Source organism: Tenrec ecaudatus, chromosome 11 (assembly GCF_050624435.1).
Source record: "Tenrec ecaudatus isolate mTenEca1 chromosome 11, mTenEca1.hap1, whole genome shotgun sequence".
Taxonomy (NCBI): Eukaryota; Metazoa; Chordata; class Mammalia; order Afrosoricida; family Tenrecidae; genus Tenrec; species Tenrec ecaudatus.
Genome location: NC_134540.1, coordinates 28,368,545 through 28,381,009, shown reverse-complemented (window position 1 = coordinate 28,381,009; position 12,465 = coordinate 28,368,545). Strand labels below are relative to the sequence as shown.

The window sequence follows — 12,465 nt, the reverse complement described above, 5'->3', positions numbered from 1 at the left end:
GCAAAAGTATTTTTGTATAGAATCATTATTCTTTTTGTTTGTTTGTTTTTGTTTTTAAAAACGTAATTATTACAGCAAGATCTAAATAACCCGGAATTGGCTTGTTTGGTTTGGTTTTAAATCTGGGGCTCTTACAACTATTATCACAATCCATACACATATCCATTTTGTCAAAGACATCTTTACATATGTTTCATCATTTTGTTCAAAATATTTTCTTTGTACTTGAGACCCTGGTCTCAATTACTCATTTTCCCCTCCATCCCCTACCTTCCCTCCCTTCCCATGCCCCCTTGATAATTTATCTTTTTTTTTTAATGTTTTACATGGACTGTTTTTACATTTCATCCACTTTTCTGCTGGTCTTAAAGTTTTGAAGATAAATAAGCAGCCATCTAGCTGAGAATCAACAAAGCCCACATGGAAGAAATAAACCAGCCTGTGTGATCATGAGGTGTTGATGGGATCAGGTATCTGGCATCAAAGACCCAAACAAAACAAACAAAAAGCTTATCGATAAGAATGAGGTGGAGAGCAGAATGGAGACCCAAAGCCCATCAGTAGTCAATTGAACACCCCCTGTCAGAATGGCCACCAGGAAGAGAAGAATCAGTCAGGGTTCGATACAACACTGCTGAAATACATAACCTTCCTCTAGTTCTTTAACGCTTCTCCCCCATCACTACCATGATCACAATTCTATTTTACTAATCTGACTAGACTAGAACATGTACACTGGTGAAGATAAGAGCTCAAAACACAGGGAATCCAGAACAGATGAACCCCTCAGAACCAATATGGGGAGCAGCCATACCATCAGGGTAAGGGTAGGGATGGATTAAGGGTGAGCCAATCACAAAAATTGATGTATGGCCCCATCCCCGGGGGATGGACATACAACAGAATCATTATTCTTTTGTGAAACGTTTATATAGCAGGGAAAACCTATTTCTTTCAGGTAGCCGAGCTATATGTGAATCTTGTTACTTATGTTGTGATCTTACAGATGAACTCTAATGTTATATTTTTCTCATTATCAAACAATTAGAGCAAAAGTATAATAAGTACATTTATCACTATTGTAGTGTTTCCTTTAATATGTTTATAAGTCAAATTGCCCATTTAAGTATGTATTAGAATGTTTATTTTAAAATTGTAAGGATACTGAATTTTTGCAATTTATTTCTTGATGACAAAAAGTATATTTTCAGATACACATATAACACGAATGATACTGAATATAGCTTTATAACTTTGATTAATCCATAGGATTCCAAAGGCTAATAAAGAAACCACTTCCAGATTAACTTAACTGTTTTTCACACATGTAGCAAGGTGTTGTTTGAATGTGTTTTTTAATTATATTTTTAAAAATATGACATTTGCTACATTTCAAATATTTTCCCCTTACAGCCTTTGATGCAGTGAGATAATTCCAATATTTTTCTGATTTTCAAAAGTAAAAACAAAAAAGGACTAGTCCAGTTTTCAAAGGAGCTTTATTTTTAATGTGAGTAGTCTCTTCAATTTAATTCTACACTAAAGGATGAGCAGATGCATATTTTAAAACAAAATATACTGCGTACCATAGTCTAGATCAGCGATTTCCTGTGGGTCGTGACCTCTTGGGGGTTGAACGACCCTTTCACAGGGGTCACCCAAGTAATAAGAGTGGCAAAATTACAGTTATGAAGTAGCAAAGAAAATAATGGTATGGTTGGTGGGTCACCACAACATGAGGGACTGTATTCAAGGGTTGTGACATTAGGAAGGTTGAGAAGCACTAGTCTAGATTCTGGAAATGTTCTTTTAAATGAAAACATACAGGCTGAAAAATTGTACAGTATTTCTTCAATTACCTTGGTAGAAATAATTGAATGATGAGTAGGTTATTTGAGTAAGTGACATTATCCCGTGATAGTTTTTTTTGCAATGTAAGATGATAAGGTTGGGAATTTAGCCTGTCAAACAGGTTGCAGCTTAATAACCCTCTTTGGAATTATAGCTGATGTAATCGACTCTCTGGAGGCTGCCCCCAGCCCACCCTCCCACACACATATACCTCACTACCTTCCCCTTCCTGCTGATGAGCCATGCTAAGACCTCCACAAACCCTGTGATGCGGCCACTGCCATCGGAACCGCCCAACTCGGAATCCTGTTCCCAATTTTTAAAATGTTTGAGCCGTTATTGAAGGGACTATATCAATCAGTCTCCCTCTCCCCCTCCTCCCACCCCAAGGAGAGCGTGAACGCAGTGCTCCTCCACCACAAATGACGCAGTCGAGTCTCCCACATTTGGGGACATCGCAGAGGTCAGCACATACGGAGTGCAAAGGCTAAGCCTCGCCCTGTGATCATGGCATCTCCCTGCCAGGTAAGTATGTCAATCAGTCTCATGAAAGGTCTTCATTTTTCACTGACACTTTACCAAGTATGATGTGCTTTTCCTCTCTGCATTTCTAAGGAAGATCTGGGTGGAGTGCCTCCACTGTGAATTTTGTTTTTCCTGTGGAAGTATATAGTATATATTTCCCATAGTTGTTGTCAACACAACAATTCAAATTCATCACATCTTTTGTGGTTTTCCTTATCTGTTGTCCTGCTTCATATGTATATGAGGTAATTGGATGTACACTATGGCTTAGATCAGGTTCACCTTAGGCCTAAAAGTCACATCTTTACTCTTTAACACATTAAAATATTGTACAATTTATTTGCCTAATTTAGTTTGCCTTCTTGCATGCGGCATCAAACAGCATTAATTGTGGAACAAGCAAAATAAAAGCTTGGAGACTTCAATCTTTCCTTCATTATTCATAATACTGTATATTGGTCCAATTGTGAAGATTTTAGTTTTCTTTACATTGAGTTGCAATACATACTGAAAGCTGTTGTCTTAAATCCTCATGATTCCTTGTCTGAAGAGCTCCTTGATTTCAGTAAGAAAGGTTATGTAACTATATATGAATAGGAAAAATCCAAACCAAACTCAGAGGTATTGAGTCAATGACAATTCATGGTGACACTATAGGACTAGGAGAACTGCCCCTGTGGTTTTCCAAAACTAACTCTTTCTCCTCTGAGGAGCTTGTGGTTTTGAACTGCTGACCTTGTGGTTAATAGCCAATGCTTAACCCACTACTTCATTGTGTTATTCCAGGTTGACTAGAAAAAAAAATCCAGAGACACTCATATATGTATAAAAGCTTTATATATCAAAAAATAATTGTATATTAAGAAAACATCCCAGCCCAGCCTATATCAAGTCCATAAGTCTCATATTAGCCCATAGGTCTTATATTAGTCCATAAATATGTTTGCAGACACATGCACCACATGCATTGATGCAAAATGCTGGAAAATTACCGGCCAGTGGATGCAAAGTCTTGTGGGTCCAGTGGTGGTGGAAGTATCTTCTAGGCTCACACTGTTCTCAGTGTCGCTCAATGTGTCAAGACAGGAGGACGGTGAAAACAGAGCGAGGGGCTATGATGGGTCTCAGAAAGTCCTCACGTGGTGTGACTTGTCAACAGGAAGTTGAAGGCGGAGAGTGAGGCCAGCCTCCAGAGATCCGTTTATCTGGGTTGCCCTCCAATTGAGCTGCAACCTGTTTGAAAGGCTAAACTCCACCCCTTCAGTCTTAACAACCTCCAGTTGACACGAGATTATGTAACTACCACATCCATATCTATATAGCAGGTTGTTCGTGAGCATCCCTACAATCCTGATGCCTGTTTTTTATAATTCATATAGTCAAGCATCTCATATTTGTCCATCATACATACTGAGTAATATGGTGAAATGATACATATAATGGAAGGTAAAAAATAAAATGTATGAAAGCAAATCTGATTTTTGGTAAAGTATTATAATAGTTTGAAATCATTATCTATCGAACTATCATCCTACAGTTTTAATTTTTGTGATGTTTGTTAGTTTTTGGAACTCACAACTCTTGTGATTTTCTTTCTGATTTCAAACAAATACACACTATAACTAATTCTGTCTTCATTTTCTTAAAGAGAAATCTATATTTGTAACTCTTGGGAACATGAATGCTATCTCCTCCCTATGATAAATAGTACTTTGAACTTTTCTCAATTCAGGACAATGTCTTTCTTCCTTAAAAAAGTGGGGGGACAATTATGGTAAATGTCTAGTAACGCAAAGACAGTTCTATGCAGTGAAAGAGGGCCTACTCTTTAAGAAACACTTAATGATATGCACAATGAACTTTTTCTAATAACAATTACACAATAAACATATGTACTATCTATGATCACATTTAAAAAATTAATACGTGAAATTCATATTATTACTGCTATATTTGTGTTTCATATATTTGAAATTCTAGGTTCACTATATATTTTATAAATAAGCTGTTGTTGTTAGCTGTCATTGAGCTCGCTCTGACCCACAATGACCCTACCTATGGCTGAAGGAAACTGCCTGGTCCTGGGCTGTCCTCACAATTGATACTATGTTTGAGCCCATCAGCGTAATCACCGTGCAAATCCATCTTGTCTCTGATTTTCCTCATTTTTGCTGCATTGCTATCTATCAAGCATGATGTTATTCTCCCGGGAAGGGTCACTCCTGGCAACATGTCCAAAGTGCAAGGGTAAACGTCTCATCGACTTCTGCCTCTGAGGAGTATTCTGGCTGTACTTCATCCAGGAGAGATTTGTTGGTTCTTTTGAGAGTCCATGGGACTTTCACGATTCTCTGCAACAGCTCGATTCATATGGATTTATCCTTCTTTGATCTCCCTCGTGAAATGTCCTGTTTTCAGATTCATAGGGTGCATGATTTGAGTCAGTCTCCCCTTAGTCTCCAAAGTAACAGCCTTTCTCTTCAACATGTTAAAGAGGTCCGGTGCAGCAGAAGGACCGATGGAATGCATCATATGATCTCTTTATTACTGTCCCCATGAGCATTGACTGTGCATCCAAGCAAACAAAATCCTTGACAACTTCAATCTTTGTTTACCTAGATGTTACCACATCACCTTCCTTCTAAATAGTTTAATATATTCCACTGCTCCACAATTGTTTGTAATTATCAATTATTACGTTTTCCAGTTATAAAGTTAATTGACTATGAACATATTCCCATTAAAGATGAGAATAAGCTAACGATAATATATCAATGATCATATACATTTTGTAGGAAATGTATTGATAATTATATCTGTATGATATGCTCTGTTTCATGGAGACATACTGTTTTATTTTTAATCCATTCTCTAATTTACATGAACACATAAATTAAAATACATCACTTGGAAGCTCATTGGTAAATGAGGTTAAGCCATAGGAATATGGTATTGAATGATATGGTTTTAAAGTGCCTCCCAAGGTAAAAGTAAACTAATGATTTCAGTAAGAGAGATACAGTAGTTACTCTTATTGTAAAGGTATGAAAATTGGGAAAGGTAAATCTGAATAATTTGGTCATAGGTGTAGGTTTGGGGATAGGATTTATTTTGAAGAAGTTATATGTTAGAGCTTAGATCCAACTACCATCCCAGGAGGGCTTGACCCTCTCAGATCCTAAAACTCTTACAATGACGATTATTTTTCTCCATCACTATTATTGTTATTCTGTATGATTAGTCCATATACTATGTAAAACCATAAAAACAAAAAGTCCATAGTTAATTCATTATCTGATTTTCTATTGTGGCAGCCAAATAAATGTTACTCTCAGATTTTCTCACTGTAAGGACCAAACTGATCCAAAATTCCAGCTACTGCTTTCTGAAACCTACCGCTCTTGTTTCTAGTTTCCCTCCTGCTCCCAGCCAGTGGCTGAATTTAACAAGCATACCAAAGCTAGCTCTTTCCTAAGTACAGGCTCATCTAATGAATGCGGCTCTCAAAATTATCTTTTGATCTTTATTATTTTGGATCTCACTCCAGTCTGAGACTTTCATTCAATAACCATTCTTTCTCTTGCTTACGTTTATGTATACCAGCTCTGAGTTATTGTTTGATAGTTCTCTAGTCCCTTTCACTCCCTCTCCATTTTTATTATATATATTTTCCTCCAATAAATCCATTGTTGAGCTAAACCCATCTTGGCTAGGCTTCTTGGAATCCTATTAAATAGCATCCATCACTTATGAGGTAGCTAATGACAACAAATTGTAATTTCCAGTTGTTTCATTTCACAAGGTAGAACATTATCGCAGCCCAAGGTATGTGTAAGTGTGTGCATTAATTGTTAAGTTATATTTCCTGTTCTTATTATTCTGGCTTCAGAGATATTTCAGAGAGGGACCCTACAATCTTATCTTTAGAGTTTTACTTTTAAATTCTTCACATTTTCTATTAAAAGCTTATATTGTTCTTGGAAACGGAATTTTTCAGAATTCATAAATAAAGTTTGTTCATAAAAAATAGAGTTCTATGAAAATTTGTCTTTAGAATGTCATTTGATAATTTTCTTTAGATTAATTTGAACTTAATTTAAGTGGTAAAATTCCCCTTTATTGCATTACTTTTTTTTTTTTTTTACACAGTCACAGAGTTATCTTCCAATCACCAGCACCTGAGCAAACTGGGAATGGAATGGGTCTCTGACAGGTTTGTTTTCCCTCCCATCTCCGAAGCTGGCAGAATACAAGCTATTCTCCAGATGCAATCCTGGCAGGTTATTGAATTACATTTAAGCACATTAAATAAATATTTATTTATTGTGAATTAAGTATATAAAAGGCACTATGTACGGCTTGTGAATAAAACATGAATGCATAAATGTGACTAGTTAAAAAATAGCAAAAAGTGTTTCTAATAGTCTTAGATTTTCTCATAGAATGAGATAGTTGAACGTGTTTGTAACTAATGGCAATATTAATAATGATAGAGGTTATGGTTAAGAAAGTGTGAGGGAGAGTTACAAAAAGTTTGAGGTGCTATGCATATCATGACTATAAAATGGTTCTCAAGCAGCTACAAGTATGATGGAATATTACATTTCTAAAATTGGCTTGCAGCAGAAAGCTTTTAATGACATGGTGTTTTAAGAGTTAATGGTTGGTTAAGTTGGAGGAAGAACTTTGGAAAGCATACCTGTTCAATATCATGATATATTTATTTCCTCAATTAAGGATCTTAATTAAGGGAGCTATGACAAATAGGTGAGTGGTCAGAGAATTAATCCTGAACTTAATATTTATGGTCACCAAAGTCTCAGGAATGAATTGTCTGCTGATGTACTAATGTTCATTCTTCCTCAAAAAGACAAGATAATTAAAACATATATATCGTACTCCCTTAGTGAAATCATTAGAAGGCAAAAAGGGATGCTATTTTTAAGAACTGGGAGAGGAGAGAACATTTCTTGCCATATATAGGTTTTCTGCTTCAAATTTTGCTTTTGCTTAATCTACTAGTGAATTAAAGAATTATGGGTGAAAGATCTCAGTACTGTGGCCAAATGTATATGCAAAATCCCTCCCTCCAAATCTTTCCATCCCAAGTAAAGAACACTTACCTCAACTATGTCTTCTCTTCTGAAGGGAGAGCTTTGATCCCAGTGCTGGTATTGATTTTCTTATAAATAAATACATTATCTTATTAAAAGCTGATATCTTCTGAGGTATCCTTCTTGGAATGGTAGGATATATATTAAAGTAGTGTCTTCATTTGACTAAAATTCATCTTGTCTTACATATGCATTAACCCAAATTAGAATATACCTGTAAGTAAAAATATTGCCACTATGATTCCAGTTCAGGTGTGTATGGATTTATTCAAAACAAAACATCTTTCAGGATGTCTCTGTCATCTGTGGATGGGTGCAGACAAGTACTCTTAGTAATACACTTACCTCAGCACCATTGTGGGGCTTGATACAAACAAAGAAATGGATACATTTTGTGCCATGGGGAAAAAATTAAGATCAGCAATAATATCAATATTTTAATTAAACTTAATTGAACAACTACCCCAATCTTTGAAGTTATGCAACAAGTTGATGGGAATTCTGCTTAACATAGCAGACTGTAGATGGATACAGCATTTTAAGGAAGTTTGGGAAGACTTCCACAATAAGTTGGTACTTTAGCTGGTCAGGCTCCAGTGAGCACTGTTAGAGATTCCAAATGAATAAACCTCATCTAAACCCATTTTGGCTCAGCTTCTTTGAATTCTTATAAGAATCACACATTTTTATGAAGTAGTCAATAACCAAAACACCACAGTTTTTAGGTGTGTAGTTTCACCAGGTGAAACATTCTCATAGCCCAAATGATGATCACTGAAGTTCATTATAAAGTTTTTGTTTTGATTTTAATTCAAAACTGCATTAGGTCAAAGTCCAGAATTGTGCTGAGGATTTTTGTTTTATCCTCAAATTTTTGCAAAAGTTCATTTTTTGAGAATAACAAAGTTGTCCTATGGGAATTTCCTTACGAAATCTTATTTAATTTACAGCCCAGATCTTATAGCTTCATCCTTTATCTTCCCCCAAAAAACCCCAAGGTACAATGGAAAGAAATACTAGTTGAGTCCCTCAAGCCAAAAATGCTGTTTTCATATGGTGAAATGTGAGGAGTTCAGAATTCTTCAAGATACAAATGGAAACACTCCTCAGAAATGGATATACTTGGTGGAGAATATATTGAGAAACAATAGCTTAACATTGTGATATTTTCATTCATATTTTTTTCGGATTTGGAGAAACTACTTGATATATTTAACATTGAACATTTGAAAATATAAAAGAGGCTGATATATTGAATTTATGCTAAAATATTGAAACAATGTCCATTATTTACAGAAATCCAATTTAATCATAATGTCCCAGAATCTGTGATATGCTGGGCCTCTTAATCAATGCTTCTCTTGTTCCCATAGGTGTTTTTGCTCTATAAAGTGATTTATTCTGTCTGCTCTGAGATCCTTAAATTTTCAATGTTCTACTTTGCTTTACTATGGAATTAAAGTTAACCATATGAGAAAGATAGAAAATGAGTCATGCTATCTCCTTTTGTACATTTTCAACGTTACCGCGCAAAATGTTCAAATACTAAAATCCGCTATGAAAGCTTGTCTTTATTGTCTAGCAGAATATCAAGTAATAAATTCCAGAGGTATTACAGCAGACATATAAAGTGGACTTAAGGACAGTGTACTTGGGAATAAAATACTATGTTCTTACACAAGAAAGAGAAAAATATAAAATAGACCACTGCACACGCCTTTTCTTGAATGTCTGAATTAAGGAGTATTTTCTACATGCTCATCTCTTTCCTTGGCTATCTACTGGTGGATATATGCACTGTAGAACTTAAGGAAGGTGCATCTCATTCAAGACGGCTAATGCAGCTGTGGCAACTTCAGATTTATCGTTCTGCTTCTGCGCATCCTTAAAACTAGGAAAGACGTTTTCCCATTGCACCACTGATGTAACTATGAGCTTTAGAGTCATCCAGGTTTGATGTTGCATTAACCTCTAGAATAAGTTTAGATAAGCGTTATGAAATTGTTCAAAAATATGATACTATATCCTATATTCTGTCTTTGTATAATGCCATATCCAGTTGAGTGTGTTTATTGTGTGAAACTTACAATTCTAACTGCATGTTGACAATATCATAACTACGTGTATCATTTTGTTTTCTCAATCTAGTGATGATCTACATACATTTGATAAGACTGCTCTTTTCTTTCTCTGAATTATGTATTTTCTTAGTATTTTTCCTTTCCTACTATTTTCTGATCTCATCATGTTGTTTTTCCCATGCCTCTTAGCTTTCTCCTTTTCTTTGTTACTATTTTCTAAGCTATTTCTTTTCTTTCTACAAATTTTAGTTCTTCCTCAGTTCCTTCATTAGTTTTACCAACTTACCCCCTCACACACGATTTATCCATTTTTCCTCTATCCACGTCTTACATATTTCTAGTGGCAACACAATTTCTCTTTTAACAAAGTGTAAGTACCACATTAAAACCCTATTACTGGTAATAGAGTTAATATGAAAATACAGATTACCTATAATTTATGACAAAGTAATTCTACATTTTAGTCACTATAACGAGTTGCCAATTTAATTTAAATATATTAGGTATTCAACAAATGGGTGCTAAACTCTTTATGCATTTAGTACGGAAATGATCATTATCGAATACCTAAAATCACCCTGCGATATTTATAGCTTAATAAATTTGGGAGATCTCAAACTACAAGGAAACAGTATTAATAAAAACAGTTTTATACTTTATATTATGTTATCTTTTATTTATTTTGATTCTTAGGAATTAATTTATTTTTATCAGTTTCAAGTGCTTTTGTAAGAGAACAAGGGAGTAGTATTCAGATACTTATAAAGAAATTATAAGATTTGGGTAATAAATTGAGTTAAGCAGACAGTTTCTGATTTGCCTGTAGAGCATTCATATATGTCCTGAGAGTAACTATTCATTTGTTAGCACTTAGCACTGTCTATGTGACAAAACTCCATAAGGCACTGGGGATACAGTGATTAATCAGACATCACCTCTTTTTAAAAAAGAGTTTATAATCTTTCTGAGGAAGGAACATATTATAACAGAGTGAACATATTATTTCCCTCTATTGAGTGAAGTGTTGCAATGAGAGGTCGTGGGGCTAGGTGAGAACATACAAAATTATTCTAATTTAGAGTTATTAGGAGTTCAAGGAAAACTTCCAGAAGAGGTGATGTTTCCACAGATTTTTGAAAGGTGATGCAGAGTTAATAAACAAGAGGAAGAATTAAAGTATAGTTATAAGTGGATAATATGGAACTCTCAGAAATCAAGGAAATGTTCTAGATATCACTATATATTAATTTCAAGTTATCTGGGCAAGAGAAATGTTGGGAAAGGTTTACAAAACAAAATTCATCTAATCTGAAGCACGAGTTGTGAGGAATAGAGAGAGGGTTGGTGTTCTTTGTAAGTGCCATGGAGTTCATTGCAACTCATCGCAAAGCCCAAGGGTTGCAGAGTAGAATCCCAGGCATTGCTTCAGAGTCCACTGTGGACTGTTTGAACTGTCACCCTTTGAGTTAACAGCCAGGTGTTTAATAATTTGCACATTCGAGTTCTTGATCTACCACTTGTCTGTCAGTTTGTCATACAGCGGTGGCTTGTGAGTTTCTGTGACACTGGAAGCAATGTCACTGGTATTTGAAAGGACAGGAGGGTCACTCAAAGGGAACAGGTTTTAGAGGAGGTTCCAGGCTACGAACCGACAACGAAGAAGGACTTGGCTCCTACATCAGAGGAAAGAGCCACGGAAAAACCTGTGCACAGTTACGAAATAGTTTCAAATTCTGAACGCCTACACAAAGGAAGGCTAACATTCTTGGAGAGACTATGTGCAGATAGGAATCTTGGGTCAAAGGACATTCAAACTGTGACTGAAAAGGAGCTGATTTCTTGGAGGGAGTCAACCATGAGAACATGAGTCCGGTTGATCCTGTGGGAGCAGATCCTTGCGGTCTTCATTTGCTGGCGAGCAAAACTCAAGATAAAGATAAACAGTTGCAGCATTTTTCTAGTGACTAGAACATGAGATGTTAGAGGTATGAATTTAGACAAAGTGGAAATGGTGAAAAAAGAAATGAAATGCATGATGCCAGATATCCTAGGCATTAGTGAATTGAAATGAAGTGGTATTCTCCATTGAAACTCAGAAAATCACATAATTTACTATGGCAGGAATAACTCAATCCAGAGGAAGAGGGTAGCATGCATTGTCAGAAAGGACCTTGCTAAATCCATTACAAAGTAGAATGCTATCTGTAATTGGATTATATCTGTCTTCAAGGAAATCCAGTCAATACAACTATCATTCAATGCTACACATCAAACACAAAAACGAGAAATTGAAGAATTGTACCAATGAGTTCAGTTCAAAATTGATCAAACATGTAATCAAGATCCATTATTAGCTATGGTGATTAGAATGCAAAAGTTGGAAACAAGGAGGAAGGAGTAATATTTGGAAAATATGGATTTGGCAATAGAAATGAAGCTGGATGCCACATGATAGAATTTGAAGAAGCAACAACTTGCTCATAGCAAATACCTCTTTTTCAACTTTTACAGTTGATATACACAGAAATAAAATTGACTACATCGGTGGGAAGACATGATGGAGAAGCTAAATAGCAGCAGCTAAAACCAGATCAGGAGCCTACTGTAGAACAGACCATCAATTATTATATATAAAGTAAGTTCAGGATCAAGCTGAAGAAAATTAAAATAAATCTGCACAAGCCAAAATATAGCCTGAGTCCCACTTAAATTTGGAGAACATCTCAATAACAGATTTGACTCATTGAACACTAATGACAGAAGACCTGATGAGATGTGGGAGGAGATCAAGATCACCATTCATGAAAAAAGCAAAGGTCCTTAAAAAGATAGGAAAGAGAGAAAAGATCAAAGTGGACCTCAGAAGAAACGGAAATGTGCTTAATCATAAGATA

The 12,465-nt window shown here is 35.6% G+C and overlaps 1 non-coding gene and 1 pseudogene across 1 annotated transcript; both read right to left on the bottom strand.

Moving 5' to 3' along the window:
• Positions 1–2,238: 2,238 nt before the first annotated feature.
• On the bottom strand, positions 2,239–2,384 carry LOC142461836 (U1 spliceosomal RNA; annotated as a pseudogene).
• A 4,136-nt stretch (positions 2,385–6,520) lies between these two features.
• Positions 6,521–6,659, bottom strand: LOC142462030 (small nucleolar RNA SNORA7). Its single transcript, XR_012787179.1, has one exon. It is a non-coding gene; the product is annotated as a small nucleolar RNA SNORA7 (small nucleolar RNA).
• Positions 6,660–12,465: the final 5,806 nt, after the last annotated feature.